The sequence below is a fragment of the Canis lupus genome, chromosome 18, assembly GCF_003254725.2.
Source record: "Canis lupus dingo isolate Sandy chromosome 18, ASM325472v2, whole genome shotgun sequence".
In the NCBI taxonomy this organism is placed as follows: domain Eukaryota; kingdom Metazoa; phylum Chordata; class Mammalia; order Carnivora; family Canidae; genus Canis; species Canis lupus.
In genome coordinates, this window is record NC_064260.1 from 49,569,372 (window position 1) to 49,587,487 (window position 18,116).

General features: G+C 47.8%; 1 protein-coding gene across 5 annotated transcripts in view; it reads left to right on the plus strand.

Moving 5' to 3' along the window:
* Positions 1–4,968: 4,968 nt before the first annotated feature.
* Positions 4,969–18,116, plus strand: part of KMT5B (lysine methyltransferase 5B) — a 55,785-nt gene continuing 42,637 nt past the window's right edge. Inside the window, exon 1 of one of the 5 annotated variants that reach the window (XM_049096831.1) lies at positions 4,969–5,060. The gene's annotated coding sequence lies outside the window, so the exon portion shown is untranslated. Of the gene's footprint in view, positions 5,061–5,506; positions 5,838–5,941; positions 6,114–6,565; positions 6,693–18,116 lie in introns of those variants that run through there. The other 4 variants (XM_035701571.2, XM_025446541.3, XM_025446540.3 and 1 more) reach the window with 4 other exon arrangements.

Genomic DNA, 18,116 nt, shown 5'->3' on the forward strand with positions numbered 1-18,116 from the left:
AGAGAGAGAGAGAGAGAGAGAGAGAGAGGCAGAGACATAGGCAGAGGGAGAAGCGGGCTCCATGCACCGGGAGCCCGACGTGGGATTCGATCCCGGGTCTCCAGGATCGCGCCCTGGGCCAAAGGCAGGCGCCAAACCGCTGCGCCACCCAGGGATCCCGCCTCCAGATTTCTATCCCCATTGGTCTGTTTTTCTTCTGTTCTATGACACCACATATTTGAAATCAAACAACCTGTACTCTATCTGTCTTCTGTTACCCCAACACAATGTTTTTGGAATTCATCTGTTGTTGTAACTCATTGGCTCTTATTTCGGTAGGATTTCATTGTGTGGATAGACCACAATTGGTCTATCCATTCTTTTGTTGATCGCATTTGTGTTGTGACCAGTTTAGGGCTACAATAAATGAAGCTGCCACAAGAATCTTTGAAGAAGGGGAGAGGAAGGAAAGGGAGAAAGAGGAACAGAGTATAGCCTACTGAAAAAAAAATAGGAACTCATAAGTCATACTGACATAAATATATTACTACACTGCAAGTTTGATAAGGAATAGGATGTTTGTGTCCTCTTAAAGCATCTCTCCATGGAATAATTAGTACAAAGGGAAAACAAGTGACTCTCCAGTGGAGAAGTTTGGCAGACATCCCTTTATCAGTGACCCAACTGAGCATCCTCAGTTATGGGGCAGACTGAAGTCCTCCACCACCTGATAGGATGCGATGAGAACACGGCCTTGCTTCTGCAACATTCCTGTCAAAGATCCCTGATCTTAATTGAACCATAAGGAACCATCTGAAAAGCCTCAGTTAAAGGACATACTACAAAATAATTGGTCTGTAACCTTCAGGAGTGCCAAAGGCATACAAGTCAAAGAAAGAGGGAGGAACGTTCCAGAAGGAAGCTGAAGAGATTTGACAACCAAGGGAACATGGGTTCCCTTAATATAAAGGACATCATTATTGTCATAGGGAAGATTTGAATGTGATCTGAAGATCAAATGACTACAACCTATGGATGTGATTCCCTGACTTTGCTCACACTAGGGTCTGGTTTTGTAGGAAGATATATCACATCAGTTGGAAGGAAATACACCCTAATGTGCTCTGAAGCTGTGGAGCATCTGGGTAGTGACTTTTTTTTTTTTTTTTTTTTTTTTTTAAGATTTTACTTATTTGACAGAGAGGGAGAGAGAGAGAGAGCACAAGCAGGGGGAGCAGGAGAAGCAGACTCCCTGATGAGCAGGGAGCCTGATGTGGGGCTTGATCCCAGGACCCTGAGATATGACCTCAGCTGAAGGCTGAAGCTTCACCAACTGAGCCACCCAGGTGCCCCTGGGTAGTGACTTATAGGCAGACAGTTCAGGAAAAATAATTCTTTGTGTAATACTTGGAAACTTCCTGCAAATTTGAAATTATTAAAAAATAATAAGATTAAGGTTTTCCTGCTCTTGAAGAAAACAGTTTTTTAGCTGCCATTGATCCTTTCTGTGTTTACTGTTAAGTGTGCATGAGGACAGGGCTCACCACAGTCAGGCTTCTTTTTGGAGGTGGTGGGGACCTGAAAGGGCTCCATCCCTCAGGGGCACAAGGCTGTACCTGGGGCCTGTCTGATTGCCCCAGGTGGATAGGAGTCCCAGGGCACCCCTGATCTTGAAAGGCAGGGAAGGATCTGTGCACTTTGTGGGCACGGCTGAACACACCTGAGCCACTGGGCCAGAAGAGCAGGTGAAGAAACACTTACACCTCCTTTAGCCCAGTAGCAGGGCTGGAAGGTCTGCATCATCCTTCATGTATCGAGCCTCTTATGTCAGCACCCCAGGCACTACTCTGGATGCTGGAGATGCAGCTGTGAACAAGGCAGACAAAGCCCCTGCCCTCAAGGAGCTTACAGCCTGGAAAGGAGAGACAGCCAGTAGACACGATGAGTAAGTAAAATGTACAGAATGCTAGACAGTGATACGTGTTAAGGAGAGAAAGCCACAAAGGCTGGTAATGCGGAATGAAAGCTAGCTACTGGACCTGAGCAATGGGAAGACTGAGAGGTGGGAGCGTGCACACGTATGTGCGTGCGTGTGAGTGTGTGTGTGTTCAGTTGTGAACTGAACATGCTCCTATGCTATATAGGAAATGCCTGGTAAATACCTAAGTGATGAAGTCAGAAGTTCAGAACAGTGGGCCAGGCTGGAAATCAGAATTGGGGCGTTAAATAGATGAACGATTTTAAAGACATGAGCGAGTTCTGGGCAGACCCAAGAATTGGCACATTTCACAGTTGAATGGGTGGTGTGTAGATGGGCCACATCACTTGCCCCAAATCACATGGCTGGTAAGTTGGGGAGCTGGGGATTCAAATCCAGGTCAGACGTACCCCAGACAGTTCAAAGCTGCCATAAGTCTGCCTGCTGTTGACTATGTGGCCTTGGGCAGGTCACCTGACCTTCCAGAGGCTGGGTTTCCTAACCTATCAAAGGAGGAGTGAGAGTGTCAGGGCAGGTGAAGGTAAGGGTGATGCAGGGGGCCTCGTGGTGCTCAGACAGCTGGCCAGACAGGTCACCGGAATGGTCCTGGGTTTGCTCCCAGTCCTTCTCCCATTAGTCTTGGATGCCCGCTCTCATCAGAACAGCCCTGTCTTCTGGGCAGGGGTGGAGGGACAGTGAGACACATGTACAGAGTCAAAAGTCAACATATCAATTTACAAGAAGCCACTGTTGCCCAACCCGGAATTCTGGGGTCAGCGTGACCTGCAGGCCCTCCCTGTGGGCACAAGATTCCACCAAGCAAATCCCTGCCAGCCAGTTGCTGGGTGAACCTAGCATTTGAAGAAGGGAAATTAGAGAGTGATGCAGGGTTGGTGGGACCAGACTGGGCACTCTGTGGAGTACCCCTGGGCCCGGCTGGGAGGACTGGAACAGCCTCTATAAACCTCAGCCAGTGCTCTGGCAAGGGTGCCGCTCCCAGGTCAGCTCCGGGCTGGGCTGGCACTCCTGGAGCTTCCGGGGCTGGCCAGGCTCCTTCCGCCAACTGAGTCTTTCTTTAGAGTTGTTAATATCTTTCCATCTGTCCAGGCCCAGTGGGGGCCCCACTGCTTCTGTGGCTTAGCACTTCCACTTTGTAGTATCCAGAGGCTTCACAGTGTAAATGCCAATGGCTCCTGTCACCTGGGGGCTGGGCAGGTGCCAGGCCACACTACTTCCTGTCCCCCATCCACCCCTCCCCTGCCAGCTGGCAGCAGGAAGCTTCCAGCTGGCCATGCTCACTGTGGGGAAGTCAAATTTCCAGTCTCCCCCAGGAGGACCGCTCTGGGCTGTGCCCTCTGCCCAGCTTAGCCCTAGCTTCCCTGTATCCTTACTCCATCGAGGTCCTGAGGCCCAACTCAGTTGTGCCAAGAACTCTGGTCCACCCTGTGTCTCACAGTTAAGGCTACAAGAGCAGCCAGCAATGCAGGGGGCTGGAGGAGAGGCAGATCCAGAGCCGGGGGAGCCTGAGAGGACGCTGAGCTTAGGTCTCACCTGTCTCCCCTGCTGGGCTGTAGGTCTGACCTGCTCCCTTGCAAGTCACTATCCAGAACACCTGACCTGGCCCTGGGCCATGAATAAATGGCAGTGTCAGCATCTTGGGAATCTGGGGGCTTTATAGGGGTGGGGGTGGGTGGGGATTTTGGTGTCAGTCTCAGGGGTCTGTGTTGGGGTGAACTCTGGAAAGTTTGGAGTGGGGGGGGGGGTGACAGTGGTGCTTAGCTGTGAAGGGCTTGCCCAGGCACAGTTGGGCTTGAAGCCTAGGTACCAAGAGCCACACAAGGCTGCGGCTGCCCTTTGCAGGCATCTAGATGGGTTTCCTTCTTTTCCCACGTGCGCACGCCTCCTGTGGGCATCCAGTGGAGGAGGGGCTGGCAAAGGCAATCTCAGGGTTTCTGGGATGTAATTTGAGTATTTGGAGCCAAGCACTATAAAAATCTTGGAAAGAACATTTAGTGATAAATCAGAAACTAACAAAATCAAAGCAATTATCTGTTAGTTGTGTCTGCAAAGAGGAACAGGGCAAGGTGAATTCTTATCCAGTAAGACCCAAGCTGTGTGCCTGGGTCTGGTTTGGTTGAGGGGTGGTGAGGCTCCACCCACACTCTCCCCTCAACCCCAGCTGGCTTCTAGAGGGGGAAGGGCAGAAAGCAGGTGCCAGCAGTGGGAGGAACTTTGGTTTGGAAGATCTAGACCCCTGGCTGCCTGTTACATACACACTCTTGGCAAATCACCGTGCCTCAGTTTCTCATCTGTGAAAGGAATCATAAGCATCATGTCTACTACCCAAGGTCAAGGAGGGTGAATGAGGTCAGCACGTGTATGGGTGTTAGTTGGACCACAGTCTCCAGTGAATCATCCTTTATGGTGCGCCCATTCTGTGCCAGACCCTCGGGATACAAGGGAAACCAAGGCAAGAACGGATTCCTGGAATCCATCTATCCACCTGCCCTGGAAACGCCGGAGCCTCCCCCCCACCAGGCCTTTGCACTTACAGCTCCCACATTTCCTAACCACCCCTTTCCCCTAACATACTGCAACCCACTGTTCGTGCCTCCACTGCCCAAGGGGCCACTTGCAGGCCCCAGCTCTGAGCACCTGACTTCTGTGGCCACAGATCCGGAGTCCCCCAGACGAGCTCTCCTAGGGGTCGCCTAACCTGTTTCCCTGCATGTAGGGGAGAAGCACCACGTTCCCACCCGCTGAGGGCTGTTGCGAAGAGTCCAAAGCCCTGAGCACGGCGCCCACCACCCGGCGAAGGCTGTGTACGTGTGAGTCTCAGTACTGTTATTTTGTAGCCAGTGTTATCGGACCGCAGGACTCAGGGCGGTGCTTCGCCCCCTTCCCACAGCTCAGCGCCCGGAGCGCGCGACCCTCGGCCTCTCCCGCACCTGCCCAAGGTCCCGGGCGGGGGTGCGGCTGCACCTCGGGCGCCGGCGCTGCCCCACGAGCGAGGGAAGCGGAAGGAGCGGCGCGTCGGCCAGCCGGGCAGGCACACGGTGGGTGCCCCGGGGACGGCGGCGGACACCCGGAAGCCAGTGGCCCGGTGAGTGCACGCTCCCCCCACCCACGGCGCGGCGGAACGCGCGGCCGCCCCGACGCTCCCGAGGGTGTATCCGCTGCAGCGACACCCGCTCGCACAACAAAGAAGCTCGCCTCCGTGGGCCGCCTCCCCGCGGCGCCCCCCACGCACGCCGCGGGACCGAGAGGCCGCGCGACCCCCGGCCCCACCCCCACCCCCCTCCCCGCCCCGGGAGCCGGCCCGGCGGGCGCACCCGCACCCGCAGCCGGCACGCAGCCGGGGTGGCGCCCGAGGGGCGCGCGGCGACGCCGCCTCCAGCCGCGATTTAAAGGGCAGCGAGGGGCGGAGGGATCCCGGCAGACCTCGGCGCGGATCCCTCCGCCGCGGGCGACGCGAGGCGGCGGCTCGTCTCCCCTCGCTCCCCAGATTCGCTTTTTGTCCCTCCGCCCCCGGGAGCACCCAGCGAGGAACTCGTTTCCTCCCCGTGTTTCTCCGCCTCCGCCGCCCCCCGCCCCCCCGCAAGTCCCGTAAAAGCAACAGAGGCCGCAGCAGTGGCGCGAGGCGGCGCGGTGTCCCTCCGCCCGGCCGAGGGCACTCCTTTTCGTGTCCTTCCACCGTTCCCGGGCGGCGTCCGGACGGCTCACCGGGGGCGGCGACGCGTCTGCGGCGCGGGAGGCGAGGCTCCGGGGCTATGAGGTGAGGGCGCCCGGACAGCGGCGGCGGCGCGTGCGGCGCCAGGACCCGGGACGCGGACCCCGGCGGAGGCGGCCCCCGGGACGGCGCGGCCGCGCGCGAGGCGAGGTGAGGCCGGGCGTGGGGACGCGGGGGCGCGGCGCGGTGGGGGCGGGGGGCTCCGGCCGCGGCTGGGACTTATTTCCCGACAGCGGATGGAGCGGGCGGTGCTGCGGCAGGCGCCGCCATCTTGGATTTTACTCTCCATTTTTCTCGGGAATTTTTTTTTGGTGATTAATTTTCTTGGGGGCCGGGGAAGTGCCGCCCGGCAGCGCGGACCCCCCAGCGCAGCGGCCGGACCGGGGGCCGCGCGGCGCCCCGAGGAGGAGCGGGCAGCGCCCGGCGGTGAGCGGGGGGCGGGCGCGGCGCGGGCGTGCGGGGGCGCCGGGCGGCGGCGGCGGCGGCGGCGGCGGGCTGGGGGCGGGTCGGCGGGAGCGGGGGCGCCGGGCCGGGCGGGGGCCGGGGCCCGGGCGCGGGGGGCGGCGGCCGGGGGAGGGGCGCGGCGCGGCGGCGGCGGCGGGCGGCTGCGGCGCTGGGCGGCGGGCGGCGGCGCCGGGCGGGGGTGCGGGCCCTGCAGTGGGCGCCGCCGCCGGAAGGGAGCGGTAGCGGCCGGCGGGCAGCGCGGGGCCGGGCAGCGCCGGGGCGGCCCGCGGCCGCACGAGGGGAGCAGCCCCGCCGCTCGCGATTGGGGGACTCTGTTTTCCCTCTTCTCCAATGGGCAGTCGTGATCGGGCTCGCCCAATCTGCTCCCTCTGCCGCGCTCCCTTCGGCTTGTTTTTGTTTGGGCTGGAGCCTGGTTCAGGCTCCACCGGGGCCGGTCCCCCGCCCTGCCCGCCCTGCCCGCCCTGCCCTGACAGCGGCGCCCTCGGTGCCCTCGGTGCCCGGCCGTCCTCGCAGAGTGGCGGTTGTCCTGCACACCCAGAGGTGATGGGCTCGGCGTCGCTCCCACCTGGGGGGGGGGGGGGGGCGGGACCGCGTTTCCGTGGTGACAACGGGATCCAACTTTCGAGGATGGTGTAGAGGCACGTTGCACCCGGAGAAATCCACTCTTTCTGTCTTTGGGCTCATTTGACCCCGTTCTGGAGCTGTCACTTCCGATCCGTCAAGCGGGGAAGCCAGAATTACTAAGAGGGTGAACGTGTGTTCGTTCTTGGAAGATGATTTTTAGAAACTTGTCTTACGTAGAGTAGTGGGCAATGAATGGGTCGGTCGTGATTATGCCTTTTCATCAGGACCTTCTTAGATGTAAGCTACTGTAAACTTTATAAAAGTAGAGTCCGTTAAACGTGGTTGGGAGACTGCCGTGTAGGATCGTCGGAGGAAGTAGTTGCCAGCTGCAACTTTTTCCTTTAGTCTTGGATAGCGAAAACATAGCCGCAACTTTTGATGATTGGTAGTACAAGCGTAAATGTTTTGAAAAGGACAGGGGAAATCATTTTTGCCTGAAATAGCGCCGATGACTTGTGTATATCGAAAAACGTATCTGAAGAGTTACTTGGTGTAAATACACGTTTACTTTGTAGCCGAACGGTTGGCATCTTGAAACACAGGTGTGGCCCCGTCACTGTCGGGACTCCTTATTTTCCGAGAGTAAAGTCCACAAACGCTTTAATCCCAGCATGTGGGGGAACTCCGGTCCACTTTCCAGGTTTTGATCTTTAAGCATTCTACATTCTACTCCCCCTTTACCAGGCTCTAGTGCAACGAGCTTCCCCATGCCTGGCACCTTTTGGTCTCATTCCGCCCAGCATTCCTAGCCACCCTCTGCCCCCTCGCCCTCATCCTTCGGAAAGGTCTGGCGAGAAGTTACCTGCAGGGACTGGCCCACTCTGGAGGATGCCCATTTCCTCTGCGTTCCCTGAGCAATTGTTACTGGGTATTCTGTTTGGTTATTTGCCCACCCCTTCAGTTTTCTTGTGAACTTGTTGGGCTATTACTTATTTTCTCTGTCTGGGGCGGGTGCAAAGTAGGTGCTTAGTAGGCATTTGACAAAAGTGAATTTGTTAATCTCCAAGTTATGGAGCCTCATAGCTTGTATTTGGATTTTTGTATTATGTCCATTTTAATGTTATCTTAAGACGTTGTTATTAATAACAAAAGCCACATAGTTTGTGCACATGAACTTTGAAACCAGACTCTTTCAAAGTCATTTCCAAGTGCCCTCTTGCCGGTATGTTCATCTGTCTTCTCAGATACCCTGAACTGTTTTCTGTACTTGAACCAGATACCAGTGGACCTACTCAGGGGAAGGGGAGTTGGAGAGTATAGCAGAATAAGATGTGAAGGAAGTGGTCACAGGTTGTTTGTGTGTTTGAGCATAGAGTTTTGTGGGTGGGGATGTTGGTGTGTCATTTTTTCCTTGGGTCATATAAATTTGGGATCAAATCTGATTTTTCTCTACATAGGACATGGGTAAGTGGCCCAGTTGTGTTGAAAGACACATGTACCATCTGAACAGCTCCTTGTCCACAGGAATGTCCTTTCCATGGCTTATGAGAGCAAATCCTTTCAGACAAACCATGTGGTTTCCATTATTTTATACTCTTGCCTGCCATATATGAGCTTTACTTTTTCTCCACTCACCAAAATGCTTCTTCATGGAGCAAGAATTGTGGCACTCTGTTATGTGTTAGCCCCAGAACACTGCAGTTGAGCTTTCCACACAGGGACCGTATGTCCTTGCTCCACTGTGACACAGTACTGGTTACATGGATACACTAAGTAAATGCAGGGAGAAAATGTGGGGTGGTTCTAGCCCAGATACAGCTGCATGCAGTAGAAAGATGTTTTCTATATAGGATGTAACTTAGTTTTCCAGTCTGACTTTTAGTTACTTTTTGTTTTGGGGGCAAGAACTTGTAATTTTACTGACATGTCTTGGTGTAGAAAATGGATTTAATGGCTCTAAGCAGCACAAGCTCAAATTATTACAAGATAAAATTAAAACTAGCTAATGCACTTTAAATTGTAATCATTAGGATATTCTAAGCATTAGAACACAGTGATTTGAAAAGTAATTTCTTCGACAGACTGCCAACTTTAAACTCATAAAATTACTTTCTATTTGGAGCTCTTAGTTTGAAATGTAAGTTAAACCCTGAAGATTTAATGGCTCAGTTTCATTGAACAAGCTGTATGAGGATGAGGTCCTAGCAAACAGTAGGGAGTGAGTACCCTAGGTCTTTGTCTAAAGGATTTTTAATGAAGGAAAGTATAGCAGGTTTCTTTAAATTCTATCAACTCTACCTCATGCCTCTCCCCCAGCCTCTCTACAAATCTGTTTTTATTTCAGTTATTACTGTAGTCCCTTTTTTCCCCCTCATAATTTGGTGTTTCCTAGAATCTGGAAGTATCGATTAAAAGTAAAGATCATGCCTGAGCAATATCTAACCCCGTACTTATTAGTGTGATCTGAGTTTCTTTTTGCCCTAGTCAAATAAAAAAAGCACTTGCCATTTACAAACATATTTTGAATCAATAGACATCTTCCTAAATTTTGGTCGTCCATTTCTTACTTTTTCTGCATTACAGGATTTTATTTTACTGTTTTAAAGAAATGCTAGGGAGAGAATCCATCTGTATAGCAAAGACTTCTAACCTTATTTTTGTAAAGCCACGTTAATGTATAATGTTTGCTTTAAAAGAACAAAACAAAACACCTTTTCTTTTGATCCTCATGTTGCCTGGAGACAGAGCTGATATATTATCTTTATATAGTTTGTGATGGAACCAGAAGCTATTTGCATTCTAAAATATTCTCACAAAAGGAGAAGTGAAGTCACTGATTATTTCCATAGTTATCAATATTCTAAATTATGTTTTGCTTCACAGTTTTCCATTTGTCGTGCTAAAGGGTTCCTAGGACCAGGTTGGTCACTCACTGCCTCTGGCTCCTGCCTCTTCCAGCCAGATTTGGGGCTGTCTGATGTCTGTAAAACAAACTCAAACCACACAGCCTTTTAGGATTGTATGCAATTGTGACTACATTACATACAATTCCGGAGCTGGATGAAGGACCATTGGAATAAGAATACCTGTGTTCCAGTCTGCTCTGTCATTATTTATTATAAGACACAAGGGCCAAGCCTCAGCTCCTACAACTGAACCTTCCAATTTTAAATTATATTTTACACTTAATTGCCACCCTGTTTTCTCACTTCTAAAATCTGTTTTAGTATTTCGACATCTAATTGGTACACGTAGTTCATCTACATATTCTATGTAGTTTTTCCTCACTTTATTTTGAATTGATGCTATAGCTTACCATCAGTTGGGTTTTAGAATTGAGAGGATGGAGTATATTAATGGCCCCCAAATCTTGATGGCTCGTACTTCTGTATGGCTCCTATTTGTCAGTTGCATCTCTACTAGATGTCTTTTCTGTATTATAATAGTACACTAAAGAAAAAGTATACAGACCTAGGGAGCATTACCTAGTGATAATAAGCCTTTTTATTTATGGGTGATGCACATGTGGCTCAAGTATTGGCGTAAACCCCAGACTTCAGCTTGAACAGTAGGGTTTTAGACTCAGCCTTTCCACTGAATAGCAATTTGACTTCAGGAAAACAACTTTATTTCTGAGCTTTAGCCATCTCATGTGTAGCAGTAATGCCTGCCTCACCAACCTCATAGGGTTGCCAAACAGGTGAATCCCTCAGTCATGTGTCAGAGTGAAACACACCTGTGTTTTCAACTTCAGCATCTTTATCAGAACTCTTGCCCAATAGATCTATGATGGCATTAGGATTGCCTCTCAAGTCTCAGGCTTAAGATCCCTTCAGTGAAGGGTCATCCTGCTTTCCCCTCTGCACCTTTCTGTCCTGTTCTTCAGATACCCAGTTTTCACTGGCTTCCCTTTGGACTTGCAAGGTCTCCTACTCTTTATTAGCCCTGCTCAATTTTCCTGAAGACTGAAATGCACATGCGCCCTCTAGCGTTCCATAGAGGCAACAATATTCCAGCACCACGAACAGTGCCCAATGGCTCCCAGTAGGTTCTTGAAAAATGTTGGGTTCTTGGTCTGCAGAATGATTCATTTTGTTTGTCTGATTTGTAGAACAAGGTTGCAGCAGCTGATACAGTGTCATGATCTCTGAGGAGTATTTTTATTTTCAAGGAAATGCTATGTTGTATAATGTAGAGGGATATATATTTTTAGCAAGAAAACCAACCTATTCTTAGGAAAATGGAGTTCCCCCCACTGAAGCGTAGAGGGGGCCTGATCCTTCAGGCAGTGAACCAGTGCAGTCTGGGATTAGAGAGGCCATATGGAAACCTTCTCTCTCCCCTTCAAAAGAGAAACAAAAACAGATCTCACTCAGGGTCCAAGAGGATTTAGACAAAGCCAATGGCCTCAGAAGATCTTTGATGTAGATACCAGAAGTGCTTTTGACACCCCCAAAAAGAGGGGTGATTTTTTTTCTCTACTTGTGCTTTTTATTTCTTTTCCCTGATCATCCAGTGTAAAGTCTGTTCCCACATGATTCTCTCTCCTAATATCCTATTTGTTTCTTTAAAGCTCTTACCAGAATTTGTAGTTTCGTCCTTATTGGATTGTTTCTCTTTCTGTGCTATCCTAAGAGCCCCATGAAATTAGGAGCCATGCCACTTTTGTTCTAGGGTCTTACTCTTCAAATAAGGGGCAAAGTGTGTTTAAAATTTTGTTTGCATCACTTTCTTCATAATGTCAAGAGTGTACAGGCTCTCTCTGGGACCTGGGTGGCTCAGCGGTTGAGCATCTGCCTTTGGTTCAGGGCATGATCCCGGGGTTCTAGGATCGAGTTCCACATGGGGCTCCCTGCATGGAGTCTGCTTCTCCCTCTGCCTGTATATTTCTGCCTCTGTGTCTCTCATGAATGAGTAAATAAAATCTTTTTTTTTTAAGATTCTATTTACTTATTTTTATTTATTTATTTTTTATTTATTTATGATAGTCACACAGAGAGAGAGAGGCAGAGACATAGGCAGAGGGAGAAGCAGGCTCCATGCACTGGGAGCCCAACATGGGATTCGATCCCTGGTCTCCAGGATCGCGCCCTGGGCCAAAGGCAGGCGCTAAACCGCTGCGCCACCCAGGGATCCCTAAGATTCTATTTATTCATGACACACACACACAGAGAGAGAATGAGAGAGAGGCAGAGACACAGGCAGAGGGAGAAGCAGACTCCATGCAGGGAGCCCGACGTGGGACTCGATCCTAGATCTCCAGGATCAGGCCCTGGGCTGAAGGCAGCACTAAACCGCTGAGCCACCCGGGCTGCCCTGACTAAATAAAATCTTTTAAAAAACGTGTACAGGCTCTCAACCAGCCTCAGCTTAATTTGTTTCTAGTTGTCTAAGGCTTACTCTTATTTGTAAAATGGGGGTGATAGCGGTGGTATTGTGTATGTTTTGTGTATTAGTAGCATATTGTCATAAGGAGTGAATTACTTTGGGCAGGCAGGGATTCCTGAGCCTGTTTCTTTTAATCTAAGACTTTTTGCTCTGAAGTTCTGTGATTCTTTGAGTTGAGATAATGTTGAAATGCTTGGTAAACTGTAGAGTCCTTTTGTTAGTGTTACTCTCTTCACAGTCCCCACTTCTTAATTTTTTAAAAAATATTTTATTTATTCATGAGAGACACAGAGAGAAGCAGAGACACAGGAAGAGGGAGAAGCAGGATCCCTGCAAGGAACCTGATGTGGGACTCGATCCCGGACCCCGGGATCACATCCTGAGCCAAAGACAGATGTTAACCGCTGAGCCACCCAGGTGTCCCCACAGTCCCCACTTCTCTCCTGAGTTCTGATGTCTTATAACAGCTCCACCTGGGTTGTGACCCCTCCCTCCTCAAATTCAGTAAACTTAAACCTTCTCATCTTTTCTGCAAACCTGTTTCTTATGTAGCATAGTTTATGGCAATCTTGCAGTCTCTGCAGCTATAGATTTCTGAACCATCTTAAATTCCTTTCTGTCCCTCACCACCTGTGTCTTAATTTATTACCAAGTCTTGCCTTCTATTTGAAACACCACAGCTTTTCCTCCCTCTCCCTGTCCACTGCTACTGTTATATTTGAGCTTCTTCCAGCCACATGCTTTTTCACCAGTAGGATCCTTTCTAGAGTACAAGTAAGCAAATTCTGCTACCTTCCGTCTGTTTAACCAAGAAAAAAAGTACATACTTTACAGGATGTGAGAATTACATGGTAAATGAATGGAGGAGCTATTATTTATTGTTGTTTTAAAAGTGGAGTTACAGTGGGTCGCCCGGCTGGTACAGTTGGTGAAGCATGAGACTCTTGACCTCAGGGTTGTGAGTTCGAGCCCCACAATGGGTGTAGCGATTACCTAAAATCTTTAAAAAAAAAAAAAAAAAAGTGGGGTTACAGTAAGAAAAAAATGTCTTACCAGAAACATAACAGGCAATTCTACTGTAACAAAATCTGTCGTCCCCTTGGATGTTGATGTGTGAGGTATAGTTTGGTATTATTTTTAATTCTAATTGTTATCAGAAGGCATTTTCCTTCTCTTCAGGAGCAGTAGGAAAAGCAAAGCTGGTCTTAGGTCTCTATCATAAATTAGCACCCTACTCTTTTTATTTTCTTGAAAATAAGTACTCTTTTTAATGGAAATGGTGATGTGATTGTTTTCTTGGGAGAGTTATGGTAGGATAAGGAATGGAGGGGAAATTTCTACCTGGTCATTTTAGGTTTTGTGAACACTTCATCAGTGTATCTGACCCTATGTTTCTGCCATCAAAGAGGGGACAGTTGGAGGTCTTTATTTTATTAGCTATTTCTGCTTGTTTTATCCTTGTGCCAAACCAAGGAGGTAGGCTCTGTTTTCATTTTACCTATGAGACGTTTGTGAGGTTGAATGCCTTGTTCATGGCTGCATTGTTAGTATCAAATGGGGTTAGAGTGGAACCCTAGGTGCATTGACTCCATCTGGAGCCCCATCCTGAACCCTGTGTGCGCCGTCTCCTGCAGGGTGTGCTGCCTGGCACACTTAGTCTTGGCCTTTAAGACCAAGACTCACCTATGGAAGTTTTTCCTCGCCCACCACGTCTTTGCCCTGTAAGAATGGATTGTTCTTTGTTCTGCTTACCTCTTAGCTTCTGAGGAACTGTGGGCTGTACTTACAGACTTTTGACACTAGGTGGCATATGTTTATAGAAAAGTAAAATGCTGTGGGTCTCAGGGAGGAGTAACAAAGGAAGCATCCTTGATTTTATGTATAGGCACTACTAGGTGAGCAGATGGGTCAGATGTAGAGAGATGTGGAAGCACGTTGTTTTGTTTTGTAGAATTTCTCCCAACAACCACATCAGCTAAAACCTTTTTTTGGAAATACCTACCAAGACAATTGGAGACATAAATCTTTCATATACCAAATCTTTTGTTGTGATACATATTGGATGAATATTGGATATTATTGGATAAATAAGGAACTGTGGATCAATATTTTTTGTCCTGAGGCAATTAGAGGGAAGTTTATTACATGCCCACTTGCAGATCAGTAGGTTTAAGTGTTACAATGATTGTTACCAGTAGTGCATGTTTTGCTGTTTCAAATGTTCTGCTAAATGAAAAATCCTACCTAAGAGTTTTAGTTTTCATTTTTATTGTAAAGTTTTTACATAAATATAAAAGTATTCGATCATAACACTTCTATGGAAGGTCTTGGTTACCTGAGGTTTAAGTATATATAAAACTTTTTAAAGGTGTTTAAGAGTTTTTCCAGTGATATATTGGAATTTTATGTGTTTTGAGGAGCTGGTAACTGTAAAACATTTTCACTTTGGTTTACTTTATCATGGTCTCTGTATTAGCTGCTTGTGGCTGCTGTGACAAATTACACGAATTTGGTGGCCTCCAACAGCAGGGATGTATTCTCAGTTGGGCAGGCCCGAGGTTCCCCATCTGTTTCACTGGGCCAAAGTCCAAGTGCGGTAGGGCTCCCCCGGAGGCTGTAGGAGAGAATCTGTTCTGTGCCTCTGCCAGCTCCTGCAGTGGTTTTCGTTCCTTTGCTTGGGGCCCGTGTCACTGCAATCCTCACCTCTCCTCTTGGGTGTGTGGTGTCAAAGCACCCTCTACCATTCTCGAAGGTCTCTTGTGATAGCATTTAGAGCCCACCCAGACAACCTGTGTCATCTCAAAATCCATACTTTAAATCACCTCTCCAAAGACCCATTTCCTTATAGGCTAATACTCACAGGTTCTAGATTAGGACCTGATATCTTTGAGGACTATTTTTCAGCCCACGGAAGTCTCCTTTGGAGCAGTTAGCACAACCAGTTTAGCACGATTAGTAGTGCTGGCTCCAGCCAGCCTTTTACTTTGGATTTTATCTTTATATAGTCATATCTTACTATGAGTTGTGGGAAACTGCTCCAAGTCAGGTGCCATCTCTTGCTGGATCAGAGGGGGCTTTACCACCTCAGGCTGCTTGGGGAGACTGTTAACTTGGCTGAAGCAAAATGCTTGGTGAATTTGACTCTCCAAAAGCTGGAAAAGAAAGCAGAAATGATACTTAGTCATCTAACTTCTCAAGTGACACTTATTTCTGACAATATTTATAGGAGCAAGTTGTAAGGTTACAGGTGTGATCATGAAGTCATAGTTGTCTTCTAACTGACAAGTGAGTAAACTGTCTTGTCAAAGTAGATTACAGTCTTACTGCATTGTAATATGGAATATTGACCACAAGTGCTTCTGATAGCTTTAAGGACTTCTACTACTGGCCTGATAGTATGAATTATTGTTCTGGGATTCCATGGAACCTTGGAAAATATTGATCACAGATGAATTTGGAATAACCATCAATGAACACTGATTTGCATTTCCTTGATGTATTATTGTAGAGCCCTTTTGTAACTTTAGATTTAAGAAAAAGAACTAATCACCAGTTGGGTTTCTATGTAGCAGTTAGGTTCGTGACCAGAAAGGGGGATGTGATGTGAATGGACCTGTGGTAAGTTGTGCTAAGTTCCAGTGATACAAAAGTGTACCTTAGCTAGCATAATACTGCAGTGGGGAAGTGAAGGATTATCAAGTACTTACACGAAGAAGTGAGTACAGTTGTAATAAGCACCATTAAAGAGAAAGTGTATATGGGATGGAGGACTGGGGGTTGGGCGGGGGGGGACTGGCGGGCAGCTTGACAGCATCCCAAATACAAAGGCCCTGTGTAGGGAACATGTCTAGCACACTAGGGGATGAGAACTGGGCTGTATCTGAAATTTTAGCTGGAGTAAAGGGGGGGGGGGGGCGCGAGTTTGGATCATGCAGAACTTTGTAGGCACCAGCAAGGTAAGTTCTGTTAATGGTAGTTCATAACAATTTCCAAATGCTTTTGTTTTTGCTTGTAGACTGGGCATGTTAGCCTAGAATGGAAGTTGGATTTTTACTTTACTGGTGGGACATTGTTGGCACTGACCCTAGCCAGTGTGGTCACTCCTGGTCCAGTGTGGGCACTTTTGTTCCTTTGGGCTGTTTGTGTTTGTTGTCGCCTCTCTGGACAGTGCTTCCTTTCATTTTTGTGTGTTTTATTTGTGTTAGTCTTCCTTGTACTTATTTTAAATATAAAGCTCCTGGGAGTCTGGGATTGTGGCACTTGAGAATCACGGAGTCAGTCCACAAATAAAGGCATCAGAAACTTGTGGAAGTATTTCAGAGATGTATTTAACTTCTCTGATGTTGGAATTACCGAATTTAAGGTCTTAGAAATTGGCTTTAACTTAAATACATAAGAATGATGCAGAAGAATTTTTGTGACATCTGTTTTACTTTCCCTTTTATACCTGCTCATTTTGAAAAGCTGAACCTTGTGAAAAATACACCGTGCAATGAAAAAATTGCTCGTGATCTCATTCCCCAGAGAGAGTACTGTTAACTATTTGGTGTTCTGAATCGTTTGCTCAGCATATTGTAGCTGAATCACTTGCAAAATGTTTGCTCTGCTTTTTCTCAGTGAAGTTTTCCAAAAGTCCTTCAGCAAGCTAGAGCCTGCTTTTTAAAAATCTGTGTTACCTTCTCAACCCCTTGGGACATGTTTCTTTGCCACTGGGTAATTTCTCTAAGATAAGCTATCTGAGACAAGTTCAACATGTAAACTGGTTAGAGAATTCTTTGTAATATCACAGGAATTCTATTAAAATTCTTTTTTTATATTAAAATTCTTGTTTCTTTTAGAATCAGTGTTCTCATTTTTCTGACAGTCTTAAAATCCTGGTTTGTGTTTAAGACATTCAGCAGGAAATAATCCAAAAGCTTCAAGTAGGAAAGGATTGGAACCAGAGTTTTCAAATTGTGCGAGCAGTAAAGTCGAAAGTCACCAAATAGTTCATAACCTCATGTGTGTTCACAAAGGCGGCAGTGGAAAGAAAGAAGGTCATTGGCATTTGTTGGGGACCTGTCACTGCTGGGAGCAGTGCAGGCACTTGACAGGAACCAAGCACATTTTCTATGAGACAACTGTGTACTTTGAAAAATTTGCAAGTGTCAGCAGGTGTTTCTTTCTTTTTTTTTTTTTTTTCCCCCAATTATAAATAGTAAACATTTGGGGGTTGGGTTTTTGTAATGTTAATCCCATTCCTCCAAAGACAGGGAATGCTGTTGGTGATTTGGAATGAGTGGTGGTGGTGTGGGTATGCCTCTTACCTTAGTGGTATTATATATACAGTTCCTCTTTTTATTTTTTCAAGATTTTTTTATTTTTAAATAATCTCTACACCCAGTGTTGGGCTTGAACTCACGACCTCGAGATCAAGAGTTGCATGCTCCACTGATTGAGCCTGCCAGGTGCCCCTAAAAAGTTTCCTCTTTAAATACAACTCTAAATCTTTAAATACTTTGCTTTTTAAATGCAACTCTTAGTTTAGTGGTTTTCAAGTATGTTTTGTATTATCACAAATCTCCTGCCCCTTTTAAAATTTATGTTTGATAGTAGAATCTGAAGTAGGTGCTTTGTCTCCCATCTGTTGGTCCAGTGAAGCCACGTGAGGCAAATCCTCCTATTTGTTGACTTCACAGTGGGTGAAGCTCGGGAGACCAGTGTTAGTGCTGCCTGTCCCGGAGCATTGGCACAACTGTGTTTCCTTAGAGCCTGCTTGCATCATTCTTGTGAACACTCATAAAAAAGAAGGAGCAGAGCCTTAAACAGCACCCTTAGGAACTCCATCCACCCTGTTGCACTCAGATCGTCCTTATCACTCTATTAGAATACTACTCAGTTCTTTTAAAAACTTTTTTTAAAGATTTTATTTATTTATTTGAGTCAGAGCAAACATACAAGTGGAGGGAGGGAGAGGGAGAAGCACACTCCCCACTGAGCTGGGAGCCCAAATCAGGACTTCCAGGATCATGA